Source organism: Lactuca virosa, chromosome 3, assembly GCF_052849685.1.
Source record: "Lactuca virosa cultivar CGN04683 chromosome 3, Lactuca_virosa_CGN04683_v6, whole genome shotgun sequence".
Lineage (NCBI taxonomy): Eukaryota > Viridiplantae > Streptophyta > Magnoliopsida > Asterales > Asteraceae > Lactuca > Lactuca virosa.
Genome location: NC_136428.1, coordinates 254,270,553 through 254,296,516, shown reverse-complemented (window position 1 = coordinate 254,296,516; position 25,964 = coordinate 254,270,553).

The window sequence follows — 25,964 nt, the reverse complement described above, 5'->3', positions numbered from 1 at the left end:
CGTGGGGGAAATGGTCTCCCAACCGTAAACACACTTAAGTGTGGCAAAGTGAAGTGTAAACTCCATAGTGAGGCCATACACTCCTTAGATGCAACCTTTAGCACTCCTAACACTTGAAACAAAGTGTTTTCATACATTAAAGTACCTTTACTCACTTAATTAGTGATTGCACAACTAATTAGATACTTTATACATCACTACATGTTACATAGGATCCGTGTGTGTGTTCAAGTCCTCACTTGACACCTAGCATCCTACCCGGCGTTTCCATCCACTTCACTCACTACAGGTGAGTTCATACCCCTAAATGAACCTTTTTAAATGTTTTTAACTGTTTTATGGGGGGGAATACAAGTTGAACCGAACAAGATATAGTAACAATCACATGTGAATTATAACTTGCAACCAAAAGGATTTTCTACACTATTAACTGTTTTTACCACCAAAAAAAGGGATTTTCTATACTTTCAACTATATTGCCAATTAAACTGTTTTCAAATGCTTACCAAATTCATTTTCGTGTAAATCACTATAAAACTATTTTCCAAAATTCGTTTAAACTATTTTTATTCTCAAACCATATCTACACCAATATATTTATATAAGTAAGACTTGAAGGACTTAGGACTAATAGCTCACCTTATTTCCTGTTCTTGTTTGATTGTGGGCTTAGGGTATTTTGTTATTAGTCCGACTCTCGTTGAATTCTTAGTTATATATCTTATATATTTGTGTTAGATATAAAAGTTTTCATATCAGTTCAATGCCTTTGGATATCAAAGACATGCAACCAACAATACTATTTAACTATAATGGGTATAGTTAAGGGATACTACTCACTACTACTATTGCCATGACAACTACTAGAGTCAGTTCAGTTGTGAGTCAATATATGCTATGTACTATACAAGAGAACACTATATACTATACAAGAGAACACTATATACTATACTAGGAGAACATTATGTACTATACAAAGAGAACACTACATACTATACAAGAGAACTTACTAAAATAGAATGTGACATACTATTTCTCGATACGACACATCTTTGTGCTATCACCGCGTAACCAGAGTCTCCTGGAGGGAGAGCGGGCATTATGTGTATAGATCTATACGGGACAGACACTCCCACATCCCGACTGCTAGCTACAGTCCGAGCCGTCTAGGCCTAGGGGTGACAAAATATCACATCTACATATGACTCGGAGGGTCAAAGGGATTCGATCGTCAATCAGCATGGTTACGTACGAGTTCACATTCAAACCTTTAATTAATACTTTAAGAATTAAAGGCAACAGACTCCCTGAGGAGTATTGTACATTTAATACTACCTGGAGCCTGCATTTCATTACATATGGCCGACAGTGATACTGTTGGGGTAAAACATTTTTCTCATTACTATACATGAATAAAGTCTAAAACTATATTTTCAAACTAATAACTACTGGGAAAACTTGTACATTATCAAAGGAACAAACAAACCACCGGGTCTTGGTGAAGACTACTTTTTCTGGAAAACATAGGGTTTTCTAGGGCTCATACTATTTTCGAACACCGAAACTTTCTTTTACAATGTATAATTGTGAATATTTTTATACAGGAAATGACACTAAATACTTATGAACTCACCAGCTTTATGCTGATAAACGTTTTCAAAATAACTTGTATTCTCAGGTCATCAGTAGACAGGTACAGATGCAGCTTTTGAGAAGACGGAGCACACATAAGACTCCACTTTATTTTGATTGTATTTTTGGTGTCTAACATTTGTACTGAACACGTTTGTATTACAATTATTATCTTAATGCAATGGATGTTGTTGCTTGTCTTTACTATTATGCTTTGTTATGATACTGTACATGACGTCCTCCACCCCAGAACGTATTCCGCCGTTCTCGGTTTTGGGGTGTGACAGATTGGTATCAGAGCACTGTTTATAGTGAATCAAGTATATCAACCCATAAAAGATATACAAACTATAAACACATCGGGACTAAAACACTCTGAACAAGAATATATACTTTTAAATAATAAAATATTTAACTAAGTATATATATACATTCATTCATACAAAGGGTCAGTATCATACTAGAACAGAACAAAAGTATTAAGATTGTTGAACATCACAGTTAGGCTTAGAGACATATGGCCAAAACTAGGCGGATGTAGCCTGATCAACTACATTTTCCTAGGAGTGGCTAGCATGTGCCTAAGAATGGTTGTGGTGTTGCAACAAGTCTAAAACTTACCAATACTGCTACAAGAACATCAGAACAAGAATACTATAGGAGTATTCTACATTCTAGTTACAACATATGTGAGAACTAAAAGGGTCGTTACTAGTAGGGCAATAGTTGCTAAGTGGATGCACCACGGTTACATGTGACTAAGGCGTTATAGACTTAGAATCTGTGACCTTTGCTTCATTTCCTGTTCTTGTTTGATTGTGGGCTTGGAGTTAGGGTCACTTATTCGAAGGTCTATTCTGCTTCGATTGCATGTAATTGGTATGCACTATGCAAATATTGGGTCGACTAATAACGATCATCTTATAAGTAATCTAGATTAGCGCGCCTATCAATTTCTTTCCCCATTCTCGCGTAAATGGCATCACCGCATCCCGAGCGGAAGCCGTGGAACTCCGAGCACGTCAGAGGACGCACGAGCGACATCTTCAGGGAGTTGTGCGCCAACTGGCTGATCTTAGGGTTTGCCCCAAAGGATCCCCGTCGCCAGTAAAAGATGCCAACTCATCCTTCCCTTTGGTTAAGGAATAGCCTTCTTTTCTATAATCGATAGAGTACATGCCTGTAAACATTCCTAACTTTGGAAGTACTCTAGCCAGACTACTAAACTGCCGACATTTTTCCTTGATGGTTTGATGTAAGACCTCCTGCTAGGTCATTTTCTTTCCCGAACTCATTATACATCAGTAATACCAGTAATATTGGCAGTATCTAATCGATGGGGAAGTTGTGCTTTTGGGTGTCCCTAACCTAGTAGTACATTCCCCTTTTGTTTTTCGGACTATAGAGATTTAGTCCAAGAAACACTCTTATCCTGTTTACAAACCAATTCTTACTATTGTCATCATTTTCGTAATCTTTCAGTACAGGATGCCGCCTCGCAAGCGTCCAACCAGGAGAACTCCCGCAACTCGAGCTCCACCCCCACTACCTACACCGCCGGTTCCTCCGCAGTTCGACCCGGTGTTGTTCCAAACAGCCGTGACTGCAGCCGTGACCGCCGCTCTGGCGCAAGTCAATTCTAGTGGTGCCAGTGGAGGTGGACTGGGAACTAACTCTAGCCAGGGTGAAACCCACCCCCGTGCTCGGGAATGCACCTACAAAGATTTCATCAGTTGCAAGCCTACCTACTTCAACGGTACCGGGGGAATCCTCGCCCTAACCCAATGGTTCGAAAGAACCGAAGCAGTATTCGAAATGTGCTCCTGCCCTGAAGGGAGCAAGATAAAGTTTGCTACTTGTACCCTTACCCAAAGGGCCCTAACATGGTGGAATGGCCATGTCAAAACACTCTCCCTGGTAGCAGCTAACGCCATGGGTTGGGATACACTGAAAGACCTAATGATGACAGAGTACTGCCCAAAGGGAGAAATTCAGAAATTGGAGGAGGAACTCTGGAATCTCAAAATGCAGGGTTCCGATATAGTAGCTTACACCACCCGGTACTGCGAGCTGGTAGCCCTATGCCCTAACATGATTCCCTCGGAAGCTAAGAAGATTGAGCGATACATCGGGGGCCTAATGCCTCCGTATCGTGGGAACGTTCTATCATCAAGACCAACGACATTTGAAAGTGCCAAGGAGTTGGCCCAAATGCTTATCGATCATGAAGTTCCACGTGCTCTATCAACAACTACAACCATCACTACTGCTCCAACTCACGCCTCCGACAACAAGAGAAAACGGGGAGATCGAATGAAGGGTAAATCAGTCAAATCCTCTTCCAGTAACCAGCAAATGGTGGCTGTCCATGCTGCCACTACTCCTACTGCCCCTGTGCCCGCCAAAACATATGCGGGGAATCTACCCAAGTGCGATAAGTGCGCCTTCCATCATAACGGCCCATGCCGTGAAATGCACTGCACCAATTGCGACCGGAAGGGCCACACCATCCGGTTTTGCAGAACACCTCCCAAACCTATTTCCCAAATTCCCAGTTCGGGAGCGAGCCAGGCCTGCTATGGCTGTGGCGAAGTCGGACATTTCAAAAGAAATTGTCCAAAGGCTGGCAACGCGGGAGGAGCAGGTAGACTACTTGCAATTGGCCATAATGAGGCTATAGCAGACCCCACCGTAGTCACGGGTACGTTCCTTCTCGATAACTATTATGCTTGTATTCTATTCGATAGTGGGGCAGAAAGAAGTTTCGTAAATCAAAACTTTAAACACTTACTCAAACAATCACCGCAATCACTGAAAGAAACCTTCGTCGTAGAAATGGCTAACGGCAAGACGGAAAGTTCTAACGAAATCTACATAGGTTGTACCCTCACGCTAGATAATCATTCGTTTCCTATCGATCTCATACCAGTAGCGATCAAGAGCTTTGATGTCATCATAGGCATGGACTGGTTGAGTCTCCACCATACCGACATCCTGTGTTTCGACAAACCCATCCGTTTGAACTTGCCCAACAATGAAACATTGATGATCTACAGAGACAAACCCAGTACGAGCCTTCGCATCATCTCGAGCATTCAAGCTCAGAAATACTTGCGCAAGGAATATCGCGCATTCCTTGCACACGTTGTCGACACGAGCCGGAAAACGAAAGAACTCAAAGATTTCCCCGTCGTGTGCGACTTCCCTGACATCTTTCCAGAGGAACTCCCAGGTTTACCTCCTAAACGTCAAGTCGAGTTCCGAATCGATTTAATTCCAGGAGCTACCCCCGTAGCTAAATCGCCCTATCGTCTAGCGCCTGCTGAGATGCAAGAACTATCCGGCCAACTTAACGAACTGCTCAACAAGGGCTTTATAAGACCAAGCTTCTCACCCTGGGGAGCACCAGTCTTGTTCGTAAAGAAGAAAGACGGATCGTTCCGCATGTGCATCGACTACAGAGAACTCAACAAGCTGACAATCAAGAACCGTTATCCCCTTCCTCGTATAGACGATTTATTTGATCAACTGCAAGGGGCGAGTTACTTTTCCAAAATTGATCTAAGGTCCGGGTATCACCAGTTGCGAGTGCTCGAGGAGGATGTTCCGAAGACAGCCTTCCGGACTCGTTACGGGCACTACGAGTTCGTAGTGATGCCGTTCGGACTAACCAATTCGCCCGCAGTCTTCATGGACTTCATGAATAGAGTATGCCGTCCTTACTTGGATCAGTTCGTCATCGTCTTCATTGATGATATACTTATCTACTCTAGAAGTGAGGAAGAGCATAGCAATCATCTGCGACAGGTCCTAGAAACTCTACGATCGGAGAAGCTTTACGCAAAGTTCTCAAAGTGCGAATTTTGGATCCGAAGAGTCGAATTCTTAGGACACGTGGTTAGCAAAGAAGGAATCCACGTGGACCCATCCAAGATTAAAGCTATTGAGAACTGGTCAGCACCGAAGACGCCTATAGAAATTCGCCAATTTCTAGGCCTCGCTGGCTACTACCGAAGATTCATTCAGAATTTCTCTCGGATTGCGAAGCCTCTTACGGCATTGACCCAGAAAGGCGTGGCCTTTGACTGGGAAGAAAAACAAGAGAAGGCATTCCGAACCCTGAAGCGAGCCTTGTGCACCGCGCCGATACTGTCCCTCCCCGAAGGGACAGATGACTTCGTAGTATATTGCGATGCATCCAATCAGGGGCTCGGCTGTGTTCTGATGCAACGAGGTAAGGTCATCGCCTACGCCTCAAGACAGCTGAAGACACACGAAGTCAACTACACCACGCACGACCTCGAGCTAGGAGCGGTCGTGTTCGCCCTAAAGATATGGAGACACTATCTGTATGGTACAAAGAGCACCATCTATACCGACCACAAAAGCCTCCAGCACATCTTCAACCAGAAGGAGCTCAACATGAGACAACGACGGTGGGTCGAGCTACTCAATGACTACGAATGTGAAATTCGTTACCACCCGGGTAAAGCCAATGTAGTAGCAGACGCCCTAAGTCGGAAGGAATATTCTGGGCGAAGAGTCAAGTCCCTAACCATGACTATCCATTCGCATCTACCCGCACAAATTAAGGGAGCACAGCTTGAAGCTTTGAAACCGGAAAATGTGGCGGGAGAGTCCCTGCGAGGAATGGATAAGAATCTGGTAGTCAAGGATGACGGAGCTTACTACCTCATGGACCGGATCTGGACACCGCGACACGGTGGCTTCAGAGACTTGGTCATGAAAGAAGCGCACAACACTCGATATTCCATTCACCCAGGTTCAGATAAGATGTACCTGGATCTCAAGAAATCGTACTGGTGGCCTAACATGAAAGCGGAAATCGCTACCTTCGTGAATAAGTGCCTTACTTGCGCTAAGGTCAAGATCGAATACCAGAAACCCTCGGGTCTTCTCCAACAGCCAGAGATACCTGAATGGAAGTGGGAGAGAATTACTATGGATTTCATTACCAAATTGCCCAAATCTTCGAGTGGGTACGACACCATTTGGGTAATTGTCGACCGGCTAACCAAATCCGCCCACTTCCTTCCTATTAAGGAAAATTTCAAAATGGAGAGACTTACGCGAATTAACATCCAAGAGGTAGTCCGACTGCACGGTGTACCTGTGTCCATTATTTCCGATCGGGATAGCAGGTTCACCTCGAGGTTCTCACAGTCACTACATAAGGCTCTTGGAACTAAGCTGGATATGAGCACAGCATACCATCCTCAAACCGATGGACAAAGTGAGAGAACTATTCAAACCTTGGAGGATATGCTGCGAGCCTGTGTAATCGACTTTGGTAAGGCGTGGGATACCCACTTACCCCTAGTCGAGTTTTCCTACAACAACAGTTATCACACAAGCATCAAAGCTGCCCCATTCGAAGCCCTATACGGCCGGAAGTGCAGATCCCCTCTGTGCTGGGCCGAGGTAGGCGACACTCAATTAGCTAAGGGACGAGTTCCTGACAGCACTCTCACCGGTCCAGAAATCATCCGCGAGACCACCGAAAAGATCGTACAAATCCGAGCACGACTTAAAGCCTCAAGAGACCGACAGAAAAGCTACGCAGACAAACGGAGGAAACCCTTGGAATTCCAGGTGGGAGACCGAGCCCTTTTGAAAGTCTCACCCTGGAAAGGCTTGATACGCTTCGGAAAGCGCGGAAAGCTGAATCCAAGGTACATAGGTCCTTTTGAGATTCTCGCTAGAATCGGCCCCGTAGCTTACAAACTCAATCTACCCCGCGAACTTAGTAATGTGCATCCTACCTTCCACGTCTCAAACTTGAAAAAGTGCCTATCCGAAGAGACTCTCATAATTCCACTCGATGAAATCGAGATCAATGAGAGCCTCAACTTCGTGGAAGAACCTGTGGAGATCATGGACCGAGAGGTCAAACGAACGAAGCAAAGCCGCATCCCGATTGTGAAGGTTCGTTGGAACGCCAAATGAGGACCAGAGTTCACTTGGGAGCGCGAGGATCAAATGAAACTTAACTATCCTCATCTCTTTGCTTAGTTGTGTTGTAATAACGTAACTACTTGAATTCTGAATTTCGGGACGAAATTCCCTCTAACGGTGGGATGATGTGACAAACCGAAATCTACTCCGTCACTGTAACCCGTTTCCGTTAATAAAAGTTAGTTCTAGTAAAATTTTCCGTTAACTTTTATTTATTAAAATAATTCATTTTGAGTTATTTAAAATAATATATATTTAATGACGGAATAAAAGCATCTAAGTCGGGTTACGGTTAGTTTACCGGGTAAAAACATTTAGCTCCGTTTAAACGACAGTGTATGGTGGGTCCCCACTAGGCAGCCATATATAAAGGAGGAGTGTCTACCTTTAGAGCCTTTTCCCACCTTGGAGCTTTCTCTCTCTACTTTCTCTCTCTAAAATCGGGTTTTGGCTCAAGAACACCACTTTCAAGCCTCAAAAATCAAAGGTAATCTTCCTAACTGAATTTTCTAGCTTAGTATTCATGCTATTTCGAGTTGGATCATCCAAATGCCCCAACATGCATGTGTTTACGGTTTGGGGAGCCTCCCAAAACCGTGAACTCCAATATGCGGGTTTTGAAGCCCCAAAACACTTCCAAACCTCCCCTAATGCTTAGATATGGCTTAGATACTTGCATGCATGAACTAAGGAACCCAAAATCGTGACTTTTTGGTCATAAACTTGAGTTTACGGTTCTTGAACATTCAAGAACCGTAAACCCAAAACCGTAAACACCTCAAATGGTGTTTTGATGCCCCTAAACCCTTCCTTAGCTTGTTTGATGAACATGAAACTAGTGTAGATGAGCTTAGGACCCCAAAACATGAAATGGTTGAAGTGGTCAAGGGTTTACGGCCGTAAACCCCAGAGTTTACGACCGTAAACTCCCAAGAAGTGGTCAAGGGTTTACGACCGTAAACCCTAGAGTTTACGACCGTAAACTCCCAAGGAGTGGTCCAAGGACCGTAAACTCCAAGGGAGTACCCAATTGAACCCTAATCACTTCCCAAGCCCTCGAATTGATCCTAGGAGCCTTCCTTGTGATGCATGAGACCTTTAGACACACAAACTCACCATTTCCATGAGTTTACGGCCGTAAACTCGTGGGGGAAATGGTCTCCCAACCGTAAACACACTTAAGTGTGGCAAAGTGAAGTGTAAACTCCATAGTGAGGCCATACACTCCTTAGATGCAACCTTTAGCACTCCTAACACTTGAAACAAAGTGTTTTCATACATTAAAGTACCTTTACTCACTTAATTAGTGATTGCACAACTAATTAGATACTTTATACATCACTACATGTTACATAGGATCCGTGTGTGTGTTCAAGTCCTCACTTGACACCTAGCATCCTACCCGGCGTTTCCATCCACTTCACTCACTACAGGTGAGTTCATACCCCTAAATGAACCTTTTTAAATGTTTTTAACTGTTTTATGGGGGGGGGGGAAATACAAGTTGAACCGAACAAGTTATAGTAACAATCACATGTGAATTATAACTTGCAACCAAAAGGATTTTCTACACTATTAACTGTTTTTACCACCAAAAAAAGGGATTTTCTATACTTTCAACTATATTTCCAATTAAACTGTTTTCAAATGCTTACCAAATTCATTTTCGTGTAAATCACTATAAAACTATTTTCCAAAATTCGTTTAAACTATTTTTATTCTCAAACCATATCTACACCAATATATTTATATAAGTAAGACTTGAAGGACTTAGGACTAATAGCTCACCTTATTTCCTGTTCTTGTTTGATTGTGGGCTTAGGGTATTTTGTTATTAGTCCGACTCTCGTTGAATTCTTAGTTATATATCTTATATATTTGTGTCAGATATAAAAGTTTTCATATCAGTTCAATGCCTTTGGATATCAAAGACATGCAACCAACAATACTATTTAACTATAATGGGTATAGTTAAGGGATACTACTCACTACTACTATTGCCATGACAACTACTAGAGTCAGTTCAGTTGTGAGTCAATATATGTTATGTACTATACAAGAGAACACTATATACTATACAAGAGAACACTATATACTATACTAGGAGAACATTATGTACTATACAAAGAGAACACTACATACTATACAAGAGAACTTACTAAAATAGAATGTGACATACTATTTCTCGATACGACACATCTTTGTGCTATCACCGCGTAACCAGAGTCTCCTGGAGGGAGAGCGGGCATTATGTGTATAGATCTATACGGGACAGACACTCCCACATCCCGACTGCTAGCTACAGTCCGAGCCGTCTAGGCCCAGGGGTGACAAAATGTTACATCTACATATGACTCGGAGGGTCAAAGGGATTCGATCGTCAATCAGCATGGTTACGTACGAGTTCACATTCAAACCTTTAATTAATACTTTAAGAATTAAAGGCAACAGACTCCCTGAGGAGTATTGTACATTTAATACTACCTGGAGCCTGCATTTCATTACATATGGCCGACAGTGATACTGTTGGGGTAAAACATTTTTCTCATTACTATACATGAATAAAGTCTAAAACTATATTTTCAAACTAATAACTACTGGGAAAACTTGTACATTATCAAAGGAACAAACAAACCACCGGGTCTTGGTGAAGACTACTTTTTCTGGAAAACATAGGGTTTTCTAGGGCTCATACTATTTTCGAACACCGAAACTTTCTTTTACAATGTATAATTGTGAATATTTTTATACAGGAAATGACACTAAATACTTATGAACTCACCAGCTTTATGCTGATAAATGTTTTCAAAATAACTTGTATTCTCAGGTCATCAGTAGACAGGTACGGATGCAGCTTTTGAGAAGACGGAGCACACATAAGACTCCACTTTATTTTGATTGTATTTTTGGTGTCTAACATTTGTACTGAACATGTTTGTATTACAATTATTATCTTAATGCAATGGATGTTGTTGCTTTTCTTTACTATTATGCTTTGTTATGATACTGTACATGACGTCCTCCACCCCAGAACATATTCCGCCGTTCTCGGTTTTGGGGTGTGACAGTTAAAATACTCTATCGTTCAATCAAATCAAAGACACTTATATATGATCTTAGGATCATCACCAGTGAGCTGGGATAACTTGGTATATACCTCAGGGTTAATCATAATCAAAATACTACAGACTTAAAGCGAATAATTACGTCCTGACTCCTATTCCATGTCTAGTAGTGAGGTTAGGGTAGAGCCACTCACTCGACAGTTTCATCAATACCAATATGCATACGACTTGCATATACTGATCGATCATAGAGTGATCGGTCGAGGATCATGATATAAGGAATCATTACTAGCTATCAGAACACACTTACTACCAATGTTAGCTGTTGTGATATGAATCATTTGCAATAACAATAACACCGATCAAAACGGAGCACACTAACAAGAATCACATGATACTCTATCTCCCTAACGAATAATTTGTACGAATACAACTTAACACATGTATTACTAAAAAGATTTGTTGACGTCATTCGATGTCGATTGGTATAGTCCTCACTTCCCCGATTAAACGGCTACGAAAAGACCCGTCCCCTACCCCACTGAATATCAAAAACCTTCGTCTCTCATAAGCGCAAATCCGACATAGACCTCCGGGTTATCTCTCGCTGCCAAACACCAAAACACTCACCAGAGGAGTATTATACCTTCTGAAACCTTTCCACAAGTATTTCCAGAAAACCCTTCGAGAATATCACACGTATAACAGGACAAGATCAAGCACAGAAGCTTGGTACGAATATGGTTAGTCTATCACTACTAAGTGTATACGCGAGGATAATATATAATTAAGATTCTATGGACATTGGATGTGTGTTTCCGCCTTATTTCCTGTTCCTTGTCTGGTTGTGGACTTGGGGCAGAGTCACCCATCCAACTGTCTTACCAATCCTAATACGACTTATATACGCAAGTTAATGATAGATGGACCAGGTACGAGTCCTACCATGAACTTCGGGACAAGGCTACCCAGGAGTGCGAATGAACGTTCTACCATCCGAATAAGTCTAGTCTCGTAAACCGAACCCATATACTCCCGACCGATCTAATAAAAGGAGAAAACACTAAAGCAGGCCCTATGCAGCGCTCCGAGGGGAAGTTATTACTTATGACTTAGTATAAATTCGAGAAAGGCTGAAAGCATCTCGAAACCGATGAAGGAACTACACAGATAAGCGACGCAAACCCTCGAAATTGCGGGTTGGTGACCGAATTCTATTGAAGGCCTCACCATTGAGAAGAATGATATGTTTCGGTAAACATGGGAAACTAAATCCAAGGTACAGCGGACCACTCAAAATCCGCGCTAGGATTGGCCCGGTAGTATACAAACTCCGACTGCCCCAAGAACCTAATAATGTACATCCAACCATCCACGAGTCAAATTTAAAGAAATGTATGTCCGACGAGACTCTTGTGATACCTCCCGGCGAAATCAAAGACGCATCCCTTTGTGAAGGTCTGTTAGATCGTGAAACAAGGACCCGAGTTCACCTGGGAACGCGAAGACCAAATGAAACAAAGTTACCCACATCTATTCCCCACCCCTTGAAGTCCCACTCAAATGCAAATTTCGGGACGAAATTTCTTCTAACGGGGGGATAATGTGACAACCGTCAAATTCAAGTCAAAGTCAACAAGTCAAGGTCAACAAGTCAAACCGGTCAAACTTAATTAGTACTTGTATGCTAAAAGTTATTCTATGTATAAAAATGTGCATTTCTATGTCAAGATTTCAAGTGTCTTGAAGAATCTAAGTGTTAACAATGTAAAAACCCTAAAAAGGGAGTTAAACGCATCAAAACACGACTAAGAACCCTTGCGGGGACTTAAAACAATCATAAACGAAGCATAACGGGGTTCACGAACCTTGCATTACGAGATTATACGATAATAATGACTAAGGTTACACCTCTCCCGAATCTCTCCAAGTGTGTGAAATCTCTCCCAAATCTCTCTAAGTATGTGAAACCTCTCCCAAATCTCTCCAAGTATGTGAAATCTCTCCCAAATCTCTCCAAGTATGTGAAATCTCTCCGAAATCTCTCCAAGTATGTGAAATCTCTCCCAAATCTCTCCAAGTATGTGGAATCGCTCCAAGTATGTGAAACCTCTCCCAAATCTCTCCAAGTATGTGAAATCTCTCCCAAATCTCTCCAAGTATGTGAAATCTCTCCCAAATCTCTCCAAGTATGTGGAATCTCTCCAAGTGTGTGAAATCTCTTCCAAATCTCTCCAAGTATGTGAAAGCTCTCAAAGTATGTGAAATCTCTCCAAGTATGTGAAATCTCTCCCAAATCTCTCCAAGTATGTGAAATCTCTCCCAAATCTCTCTCAAGATCTCTCTCAACTTTTTATAGTCATCCCGACCCTTAACTTGGCCAAAAACCGCTTGAAACGGTAAGTTATATCGAAAAACAGCTAAATAGGGTCGAAACCCCTCTTAGGAACCGAACCTCTTAGGTCTGAACCCTTATAATAGGACCGAACCTCTTAGGGCCGAACCCTTCCAATAGGACCGAAACCTCTCGAAGCCGAACATGTTAGAAGCGAAGCACCCTTCTCGGACCGAAGCTCAGCAGACCGAACCGAGACCCTTCGGTCCCTCCCCCTCCCACCTTCGGCCCAAATCCGAGAAGCCTCGCAGTTTCGCATCTTCCACCTGCTTTTCGACCCCGGCACCATTTTAAGCCCATTTTTGATCTTTTTAACGAGATTTTTTCACCAAATTCATATTTTTATCATTTTTAACCCCCAGAACTCTTATTTTAATTATTTTTCAATGATTTATTAATCAAAATAGCTTAGATTATCAAGTGGGTCAAGTGTGCCCACTTGCCCTCCATGTGTCATCCTCTCATTTGCCACCTTATCCACATCACACAAACCAAGGCACACATCACTTCAAACTCACAAGTTGCTCCAGCAACCTTATATATGAAGAAATCCCTAGAGGATTTCTTGATTTACTTGCTGATTTCAAGCATACACACACTTCTCATACCAACTCAAGAAAGCTTATTTCTCTCTACTTCCCACCACCTTGTGCAAGTGTTCTTGAGTCATTTATTCACTTATTGGTAAGTATTTCCTTCTAACTCAAGTGCTATTACATGTTTTCATAACACTCTTGGATCATCTACACACATATTAACACGAAATCGTTCTTAGGATCATCCAAAAACTTCGTGTGTTCATCAAGTGATCTAGACTTGAAACTCATCATCTTCAACCTTCCACTCTTCAAGAAATCACTCAAGGTGAGTTCATACCCCTACATTTTCTAGTTTTCTTCAGTTTTCAGGGGGGAATACAAGTTAAAACACCAAAACATATTTGAAACTTAACTTGACAGCTTACCACAGAAAAGTTGTGACCTGTTCACGAACTGTTTTACCCAACTTAAACTTAATATTTTTCAAAACTGTTTAATATGAATGTAGTTCAGGTTTATACCTTTAAAATGACTACTTGCACATCTCCATATGATTTTTCTACGATTTATGGTGATTTTTACAAAACTGTATATCATTTCAGAAACGAATTCGGACCAGTCTGAGATTATGAACACTTTCACATAAGTTGGAGAATTCTAAAAATCATAATAAAAATCATGAATAAACTAGACATATTTTCTAAACTCTCAGAGTTTACGGAATTTGTTTTCGAGTTCGTATGATTTTTCTATGATGATTACAAAACAGTGGATAAAGAGTAAAAACTAGTTACACAGCTTACCATATTAACAACACTTTGTAGCATGTTGAGCAAAGTGCATAACAATAAGTTTCTAAATGTTTGGATGCATTCTTGTTAGTTTACCATCATAAACAGAAATTAGTCATTCATGTTAAGGACTTTTCCATTCATTACGAACACATATAATAAACTATAATAAGTATGGTTTATGAAATTTCCGATAAAAGCATACTACATAGAAAAGGTTTTACTCTCAAAACAAATGGGTTTTTCATATACTACATGATAAACTATAATAGTAATAGTTATGGATTTCATATCACTAATTTATTTCATAGAAGGTGATTTCACTTCCACCACGGAAGACGTTTTATACTCAAAACTATATGTAAACTAGTTAACGTAAGTTGTAAGACATTCTCTATCGTACTCTTAGGGTACGGGTTCGAAAATCCTGTAAGTTATAACCAGAGTCTCTTGTAGGGAGAGCGTGATAATTGTGTATAGATCGATATTGGGATTGACACCCCACACCTCGCTGCTAGCTACAGCCGGACCGGCAGGTCTGCGGGTGACAAGAGTCATAAGATCCTGACGTCTGAAAAACGTTGTTGCAGGTTATTTCTCGTCATAGTATGGTTATAGCGACTCACATAGGGAGTTAACAATCTTTCAAGTTTACAGAGAAAATTCTACTTTGAAAAGGGGTTTTATCTATTTAAAACTACTTAAACATTAATAGTACAAAACACACACTCATATTCTCAGTCTTGAGATTTAAGGCTACATAACTTTTATAAGGAAAATAAGGGATTTTTCTTGAAGTATACATGACAAAGTACCAGATTTATTACTAAATGGCTTTCATGATATTAAAACTACGTTTCATCTAGAATTGTTAGACTTCAGCTATAATTTGCAAAGTGTGCATGTTAGAGTTATATATGAATTTAGTCGCAATCGACTTAGAAATGGTGGGCCCGCCTTACTTCCTATTACTTGTTTGGTTGTGGACCTAGGGCAGACCCATTATATTCGACAGTTTATTTAATTTAAATTTTATATAACTTATATACACCGGGTGATTATAGAAGGAATCTACAGGTCTTTCTACGGTACATTATTGTATAACATAGGAGAGTTCATTTCGTGTTTAATAAAGAAAATATTGAATTTTCTGAAATCATACTATATCGCTTTTTACAAGGAAAACGGCTTCTTTCTCAAATAAAACTCTTATGAACTCACCAACTTAATTGTTGCCACTTTTTCAAACTACTTGTATTCTCAGGAATTCAATGAAACAGGAAATCAACCGCTTTTGAGGATGGGACGTTAAATCGTCAAACATTTCACTTTTGTCATCATAAGTGTAATTGATTGGAAACATGTAAACACATACAATGGTATAACTTTTTCAATTATATTTATGATGGTTGTATTTACTTTGAGCACTATTATACTCGTTGTTGTGATACTATACATGAAGTCCTCCACCCCCGGACGTTTCCGCCAGCCTTGGTTTGGGGGTGTGACAGATTGGTATCAGAGCATTGTTTATAGTGAACTAAGTATATCGAACCACATAATATATACAAACTATAAATGCATTGGGACTTAAGTCTCTGATTTAAACATTTTCAAATAACTATACTTTTAGAAATAAATAGTTTCTTGTTAAAAGTATAAGTACATACATGCATACCGGTTTAGTGCCACATCTAAGGAAAACACAAAAGTTGAAAATAGAGGAGTTGTGCAATGTGAATATGCTCTGGGATATACAATCAAGTCTGGGAGGATATACAATCTCACCCCTATTCTCGCACGGACATCATGGCAAGATTTTACTTACCAAGAGACCCCTACTTAGGGAACCCGGAGAGTTAGTGGGTGATTAGGAAAAGAGTCGGAAGTGGAGCCAGAGGTCGACAACTCTCCTTTCATAACCAGGACTCTCGCGAACCGTTTCAACTACGTCAAACTTGTTCCCCGTTAAGCAACATTGATCGATGGGTGGAGTCGCCATCAGCAACAGTAATCGCCATTGGATACCAAAGAGGTTGCGATGACCTCAACCATGGGGGACCGGTTAAGAGAACCCTCCCAGTGATGACCCAGCAGATCACGAACATCGAGTTACGGAACTGCACACTGCTACAGACGCTACCATCTCACAAACTTGAGACTTAGAAAGAGACTACTATTTTCAGAGACCAACTCATTAAGGACCTTGTCGCCACTCGGGCGAAGGCAAGAAGGCGTCAGGATAGGCACTCGACTCTCGAAGAGAGAGTGGTCGCAGCCGAGCATAGGTTGGCAGAACTACAAGACGCATCAGTTTCGTTTCAAGCACCACTGGGGACGTATTGTCGTGAGCAGAGTTCATTTTACTCACAAGACCTTGTAGATTAGGTCTATGAGTATGCGTTGGTACTACTCCCCTCCATGTGTAGGCCCGACCCTGCGAGTTAGTAATTACACCAATCGAAAGATTATTTGCGGTCAAAACTTCTCCATTGCAATGATGTGGTGTAGACCTGCATTAGGCTCAAAACCTTTCTCTAAAACTAAATATACTAGAATCATACAAATGAATTGGGCATGTGTATTATTTTATTGGGAGCAATACTACTAAGAATTCATAAGTTTATTATGTATAGACTCTCATTATGAATTGTTTTCAAAGAACACCATAAACATTGGAACACAACACACTCAGAACTAAGATATGTTGGATATAGTGTCTAAGTCCATAACTTTATTTGGTATGTACTTGACCCGACCCGGCATGGTCCATTTGGGTTGCATGGCATTGCAATACTTGGATAGACTAAATGAGAGAATAAGGCACTTATGATTATTAATATATTATAAGTTCTAATATATTAATAATAGTATTATTTAATTAGTATTGATCAAGTATTAATCTAGTATTAATTTGGTGATCAAAGTGAGACTAATTAAATATATAGGGTTGATTATGACAATCATCAATTCTTTTATGGTGGATTAATGATCCATGGTTTATGGGTTATGGATGTAACCAAATGGAGCTCCATGGATAGTCCATGGGAGTTACAAATCCATGGGTCATGGGAAATCAAGAGTCATGACAATTAAGGGCATTCATGTGTAAACCCTAATTGTGACAACACTATAAAAGGAACCCTATGGCTAGCAAAAAGTGGACCTAGTGGACATAGTGTTACTAGAGAGGGCATAACCAATTTTTGAGTGCTAGAAGTATTCTCTCAAGTTATTCCAAGTCTTGTGGTGTTGTGTGAAGCATTTGAGGCACAACATTTGGGGTGCTAGGCTCACAAAGTCTTGAAGGAATCCAAGCAACAACAAGGTATGTATTTCTACTAGTTTTATGTTTTATGTAATCCCCATGCCATGCTAGTTAGGAAATAACCTTGAAAAAGAAATTTGCATGTATATAGAGAAAACATAGATTCAAGGTTATTAGGGTTGCATGTACACTTAGGAAGTGTTAGAATGCTCAAAACCCATCAGTGGTATCAGAGCCTAGGATTGTTTTCTGTATACTTGATGCAAAACTGCTTAAAAATCGAAAATTCTGCACTCTGACGACTGTACTCGCCGAGTCCATGGGGAGGACTCGCCGAGTCCATGAACAGATTCATTCTACTCGCCGAGTAGATTAATGCACTCGGCGAGTAGGAGCGTGCTGGGCAGTTTTTTCGAGTTTTGTTGCTGGAAATGGATTAAGATCATTATCCCAATCTGTTTTGGACTTGTAAAATCTGTTTTTCAAAATGATAATGATTATGTTAACCCATTTTTGCATGACTTTTATCAATTTTCAAGTATTGTATATAGTTATATGATTTCTTGAAATTGCTTGACATGAATTTGTGTTCTTATGAGTTTTTAGAAGATCATAGGAATTATGTGTAACCACCATGTGTGTTTAATTCATGATCTTAATGGCTATGATGGTGTCCATAACTTGTCCTCAAGTTATGGATAACCAAAAGTCACTTCTTGTAATTGTGATTAAAGAACTAAAGAGGTTTCATAAAATGAAGAGTCTTCATTTTATGAACCATTAAAACTCATAAGTTACAAATTGAAGAGACTTGGAATAGTTTCAAATCTTGCCCTCAAGTTTTGGAATTTGAAAAGTCTTATACTTTAATACTTTAATTCCAAATTAAACCTTAGTTTTTTAAAAAGTTTAAAAATCAACACTTATACTATTATTATAATTTTATTATATAGATATGTATAAGAATATGTCATTCTTACCGTTAGTAGGCCTCATTCACGAAGCCGGTCTATAAGGGGGGTATAAGGTTGTTGCCTATAAAATGGTGACTTAATGGGTGTCCACTCTCACCCACCGCTTCCTTGATCGGTGGAGGGTCGTTAGCCGAACGGGTAGGATACGACTTTAAATACTTGTTAAAAGTATAATGAATTATAAAGTAACTATACATTATAAATTCCCAATCTTAGTTACTTTAGGAAAATGTGAAATTGGTGCTAGCCCATAAAATTACACTTTGTACCTTACCAAGTCGTTAGTGGAGCGTGTGTGGTTAACCGGCACACTAACATGGACTAGTAAGAGTGGCAAAGGGTAACTTGACCTTATTATAGATCGGTGGAGCGTGTGTGGTTAATCGGCACATCGATTAGGTAATATTGTTGAGGGTACCAAGTCAATTTGTATGGTTATTCACACCTTGTTTGTGATCCTCGGCATCCCAGTCACAAACTTGAGAGGGCACAATCGAGATTCAAACATGCCCTTGAAAAGTTCAATGTATCTCAAAAGATCTAGGAGTTTCAAAACCAATAAAACTTAATAATAAAATATTTCGTTCTTATGGTGGAAATTGGTAAATCGTCATTTACCTACCTTCAAATATTTTATAGTATGGATTACGGCATCCCTCTTCCAACTATAAATAGTTTGTTGGATCCTAGCCTTAATATTTCATTTGGGTGAATTATTAAGGATTCCTAATCTAATGAAACTTGTCTTTCTTTCCTTTCAGATGTCTTCCAACAATGCTTCTGGCTCAGACACAACAGGCTCCTTTTCCCTTATGAACTTGTGTGGTAAGGTCATCTTTGATGGATCCAATTTCAATGAGTGGATCAGAAACATCAGAATGATTACCCGCTATGAGGACAAAGAATATGTCCTCGATAAGGAGCTTAAGGTTGTGAATGAAGCCACTGCTACTCCTGAAGAGTTTGCGGAGTTTGTTGCACATGAAAAGGATGCTAGTAAAGTAGCATGCATCATGATGGCCACCATGACTCCTGAACTTCAAAAATCCTATGAAAATTTCTACCCCTATGAGATGCACCTGGATCTGATGGAAAGGTACCATCAGAGTGCGCGTCAGGAGAGGTATGAAATCATATCCTCCATGATAACCGCAAGGATGAAGGATGGTGAACCCATCACCGGTCACTTGCAGAAGATGCAAAGGTTCGTTGACCGGTTGCTGAAGCTAAATGTTGACTTTCCTGAGGAAATGGCGATTGACATCATTCTCCATTCCTTACCTCCAAGTTATGATCAGTTTCGTATGACTTATCATATGAACAAGGAGGAAGTCACACTTAGCAAACTTCAAGGACTCTTAAGGACAGCTGAAAATGGCCTTAAGGGTAAAGCGGTTGCTACTTCTACTCCTTCAACAACCCCTGTTCTGGCTATTGGGCAGGGAAAGGGTAAGAAGAGGAAAAGCCCTTCGAAGGGTACCAAGGGTAAGACTCTTGATGGTTCCTCTTCAAGTGGGACAAAGAAAGGTCCCATTACTCCTTCTTCAAACCTAAAGGAAGCACAGTGCTTCTATTACCAGGATAAGGGACACTTCAAGCGAAGCTGCCCCAAATATCTGCAAGATCTAAAGGATGGGAAGGTTAAACCCACCCATGCAGGTATTTACACAATATTGTCTAACAACTCATCTAATGCTAATTCTTGGGTGCTTGATACAGGGTGTGGTATTCACATTTGTACTGATTTGCAGGCACTATGAAGAAGTGAGCAAGTGGAGCACGGGAAGATAAACTTAGTCATGGGCAACAGGAAAGCATCACCTGTTACCAAGATAAGAGTTTATTCTTTATTGCTTAATAATGGGTTAATGTTAGATTTGAATAAGTGTTGTTACTCGCCCGAAATGGCGAGAAATATTATTTCCTTTCATGGCTTGTACAAACAAGGTTTTACATTTTCATTTGATAATAAAAATGGTGCTATTAATGTTTATTACAATGATGTATTTTACTTTAAAGCATTACCTTGTGATGGTGTATATGAAGCCGTGAATGTTGTAGACAATCTAGGAAATAATGTGTTGTATATTGATTCTTCAGATAGCTTGGATAAAGCATCCTTGTGGCATTGTCGTCTTGGACATGTTAACAAGAAGCGCATAGGCCAACTCCAAAAGGCTGGAGTCTTGGAATCATTTGACCTCAAGTCAGATGATAGTTGCGACTCTTGTTTACTTGGAAAAATGACAAAGTCACCCTTCACAGGTACTTGTGATAGGGGTGAAGGTTTGTTGGACCTTGTACACACGGATGTGTGTGGGCCCTTCAGAGTTGATACAAGGGATGCTAATCGCTATTATGTGACTTTTACTGATGATTACAGTAGATATGGATATATTTACTTGATCAAGCATAAGTCAGAAACCTTTGAAAAGTTCAAAGAGTTTAAGCAGGAAGTTGAGAATCAATTGGGCAGGAACATCAAGATGCTCCGATCCGATCGAGGAGGAGAGTATCTTAGCATTGAGTTCCTTGACTATCTTAAGGAATGTAGGATTGTCTCACAATTGACACCTCCCAGAACACCACAATTGAATGGTGTAGCTGAGAGGCGCAATCGAACCTTGTTGGATATGGTTCGTTCCATGATGAGTCGAGCTTCGTTACCAATCTCTTTCTGGGGGTATGCCTTAGAGACTGCCGCCCATATCCTTAATCTAGTCCCTACTAAAAAGGTTGCCAAAACACCTCACGAAATGTGGACTGGGAAAGTTCCTAATTTGGACCACATCAAGATTTGGGGTTGTGAAGCTTTCGTGAGGCGTGAGACTCATGATAAGCTTGAACCTCGAAGTGAGAGGTGTATTTTCATCGGCTACCCACAGAGATCCTTTGGTTACCTCTTCTACAGACCCAGTGATAATGTGGTTTTTGTAGCAAGAAGAGGAGTCTTTCGTGAGAGAGAATTCATAAGCCAAGGGGACAGTGGGAGGCAAATTGACCTTGAAGAGCTTCAAGAGTCAAGTGGTGAAGGAACCTCAAATGCTATCGACCAGCCTGAGGAGGAAACTCCTGTTGATCCGATAGATGAGTCTGTACCTCCAAGACGTTCCACTAGGGTGAGGAACACACCTGATTTTTATTATGGTTATCACATCACCACTGAAGGTGATACATTTATTAGTGATAGTACACTAATAGATTTTGATGAACCTAATAATTACAGGGAAGCCATGGCAGGCCCTGAGTCTGCTAAATGGAAGGAGGCTATGGACAGCGAGATTCAGTCCATGTATGACAATCAAGTTTGGAACTTGGTTGACAATGTACCAGGTCGTAAGACAGTTGGGTGCAAATGGATCTTCAAGAAGAAGACCGACATGGATGGGAAGGTACACACTTATAAAGCGCGACTGGTTGCGAAGGGCTTTACTCAAACTCTGGGAGTTGACTATGATGAGACCTTCTCACCAGTAGCTAAGATTAAGTCTATTAGAGTATTGTTAGCCATAGCTGCATTTCATGATTATGAAATATGGCAAATGGATGTCAAAACCGCTTCCCTTAATGGAAAGTTGGCTGAGGATGTTTACATGGCTCAACCAGAGGGTTTTGTCGATATAAGATACCCTGATAGAGTGTGTAAGCTTGATAAATCCATTTATGGATTGAAACAAGCATCTCGCAGATGGAATCTTTGCTTTGATGAGAAAGTTAAAGAGTTTGGCTTTTCTAGGAGTGAGGATGAGTCTTGTGTGTATGTCAGGGCTAGTGGGAGCATAGTTAGCTTCTTGGTGTTGTATGTGGATGACATACTTCTCATAGGAAACGACGTCCCAACCTTGCAGGAGGTTAAGTCCTGGCTTGGGAAGTGTTTCGCTGTGAAGGACCTTGGGGAAGCTGCCTATATCCTAGGGATAAGGATATTGAGAGATAGGAGTAAGAGACTAATTGGACTTAGTCAAAGTACTTATGTGGATAAGGTACTGAAGAGGTTCAGTATGCAAGATTCCAAGAAAGGAGAATTACCAATCCAGAGTAATGCCAAGCTGAGTAAGACTCAGAGTCCGAGTACAGAGGCTGAGATAGCTGAAATGAGTCATATACCATATGCTTCCGCTGTGGGATCGATCATGTATGCTATGACTTGTACTCGCCCTGATGTGGCCTTTGCTTTGAGCATGGTCAGTAGATATCAAGGGAACCCTGGCAAGGCACACTAGACAGCGGTAAAGAACATTCTCAAGTATCTGCGGAGGACTAAGGATTGGGTCCTTACCCTCGGAGGCAGTGATGACTTGAGAGTGGAAGGGTATAGCGATGCTAGCTTCCAGACTGATAGGGATAATTTCCGCTCTTAGTCGGGCTGGGTCTTTATCCTAAATGGAGGGGCAATTACTTGGAAAAGTTCCAAGCAGGAGACAGTAGCTGATTCTACTTGTGAAATCAGAGTACATAGCAGCAAGTGAAGCAGCTAAGGAGGCGATATGGCTAAAGAACTTCATCGGAGACCTTGGAGTTGTACCAGCTATAAAAGAGCCAATGGAAATTTTCTGTGACAGCGAAAGTGCGGTTGCTTTTGCTAAGGAACCAAGAGATCACGGGAGATCTAGGCACATTGACAGAAAATACCATTTCATCAGACATCGAATAGAAGAAGGACTCCTCGTGGCTAAGAGGGTATCATCAAATGAGAACCCGGCAGATCCCCTCACGAAGGGACTGAGCAGGGTTAAGCATTTACAGCATGTGAGGCGCATTAGGCTGAAGGATGATATTAGTTTCAATAATTAGATTCCTGAAACTTGTAAAATGTAATTGACATTTGATGATAAATAAAAGTTGTAATTTATTTATGAGTAAGGTGTTACTATCTTGTGTTGATTGTTTACTATGTTTCAATTTTGCATGTTTTTACTTCCAGAATAATTATGTTATTATTCAAACCATCCACAGTCAGTCAAACTTTGGAAGTAAGTATTGATTTAAGACTGTCATGAATTTGGCTTGTATGATTTGTCTAAAAGTGCTTTGGACAATGCAATGGTTGCTACAACATTCATGAGTACTCATAAGGGCTGAGTATTGGATCCAACCCACGCTCACTTGCATCACTTCATGGAATTTATCTCGAGTGATCGTGAGACGGTAATATCATATAAATCTTCAAACCTAGAGATATGAGTTGTTGACTATGAGTTGGTTATTCATTGATTGTACGAAAACGCATTGGTAACTCGATGTTATAAAACGTGCCTTTGTGAATAATTCAACAAGTAGTTAGTACAAGCATATCAGTCGAAGTTTATCTGTTCCTTCTAGAAATAGAAGCGATATCTGGGCCCCTCGATGATTTGGTTTTGACCTATGTACCGGGCCCGGTCAGAACCTAATTGATGTGTTGAATTTAGTTCTATGTCGAAACAAATCAGAGATCGAGAAACAAATGCTGGACAATAAGTAAGACCATGTTCCATGTGTTTGTCCGGCTGATATCATGAGAACAGAGGATTATATGATCACTTATCTTAAATGGCGTATCATCATCATCTCAGTTCCGAGAGACTTTGAAAGAGCTACGATTGCTAGTCGGATTTTGAAGTCGTATTTGCAAATATAGTTATTAGACTTATCCAAGTGGGAGACTGTTGGATATAGTGTCTAAGTCCATAACTTTATTTGGTATGTACTTGACCCGACCCGGCATGGTCCATTTGGGTTGCATGGCATTGAAATACTTGGATAGACTAAATGAGAGAATAAGGCACTTATGATTATTAATATATTATAAGTTCTAATATATTAATAATAGTATTATTTAATTAGTATTGATCAAGTATTAATCTAGTATTAATTTAGTGATCAAAGTGAGACTAATTAAATATATAGGGTTGATTATGACAATCATCAATTCTTTTATGGTGGATTAATGATCCATGGTTTATGGGTTATGGATGTAACCAAATGGAGCTCCATGGATAGTCCATGGGAGTTACAAATCCATGGGTCATGGGAAATCAAGAGTCATGACAATTAAGGGCATTCATGTGTAAACCCTAATTGTGACAACACTATAAAAGGAACCCTATGGCTAGCAAAAAGTGGACCTAGTGGACATAGTGTTACTAGAGAGGGCATAACCAATTTTTGAGTGCTAGAAGTATTCTCTCAAGTTATTCCAAGTCTTGTGGTGTTGTGTGAAGCATTTGAGGCACAACATTTGGGGTGCTAGGCTCACAAAGTCTTAAAGGAATCCAAGCAACAACAAGGTATGTATTTCTACTAGTTTATGTTTTATGTAATCCCCATGCCATGCTAGTTAGGAAATAACCTTGAAAAAGAAATTTGCATGTATATAGAGAAAACATAGATTCAAGGTTATTAGGGTTGCATGTACACTTAGGAAGTGTTAGAATGCTCAAAACCCATCAAGATAAACTTAGTGAGATAACTCCTGACGTATAAGCCCTTATTTAAGACTCATTATCATCTCACATTTTTAAGCCTCATAGTTGAAAGGTGCCTTTTACGTAGACCTATAAGGGTGCGATCATACCAGCACTAATGCACTGGATCCCATCAGAACTCCTCAGCTAAGTGTGTTTGGGCAAACATAATCCTAGGATGGGAAAAACTTAACGCCCGTACAAAACCTACTCCTACCCACTACCATAACTCCATCTAAGGAACGTTACCAGAAACATCAAGAATAGTTCAGTAAAGTGCGAGGTTTATATATGTGTATATAAATGATAAGGGTATAACTAGAATCATCCCCACTCACGAAATCGTTTCTCCCTATGCAACAGAGTTATGTCTTCACAAGGAGGTAACCAGCCAACAAACAATGCAGCAATCCTGCAGATAGACTCTACTACTTTTCAAGTTGCGGTCACGGCAGCCGTGACAGCCGTCATGGCGCAACTCAATGCTAACAACGCCCACACAGGTGAAGGCGTTGTTGGCAATTTTAACCGCAGTAACAATCAAGAACGCCAGCAGGTGTCTACCTACGTAAACGCCTCAGACCACAAGCCCAAGAGCAAGAAGCGAACGTTTTGGAACAAAAAGAAGCACAATCTATCTCAAAAACGCGCTAAAAGACAACAATCCGTGGCTGCCCCTGTAGTTACAACATCAGTCCCGATTCATGCCTCGGCACTAGCCACAACGTCTGTCACTCAAGCACCGGTCAGACAATATATGGGAACACTTTCGAAGTGTATCAAGTGTAGCTACCGTCACAATGGGATTTGACGGGTGCCGCACTGTAAAAACTGCAACAAGGACGGACATATTGTCTGTTTCTGCAGGAACCAGACCC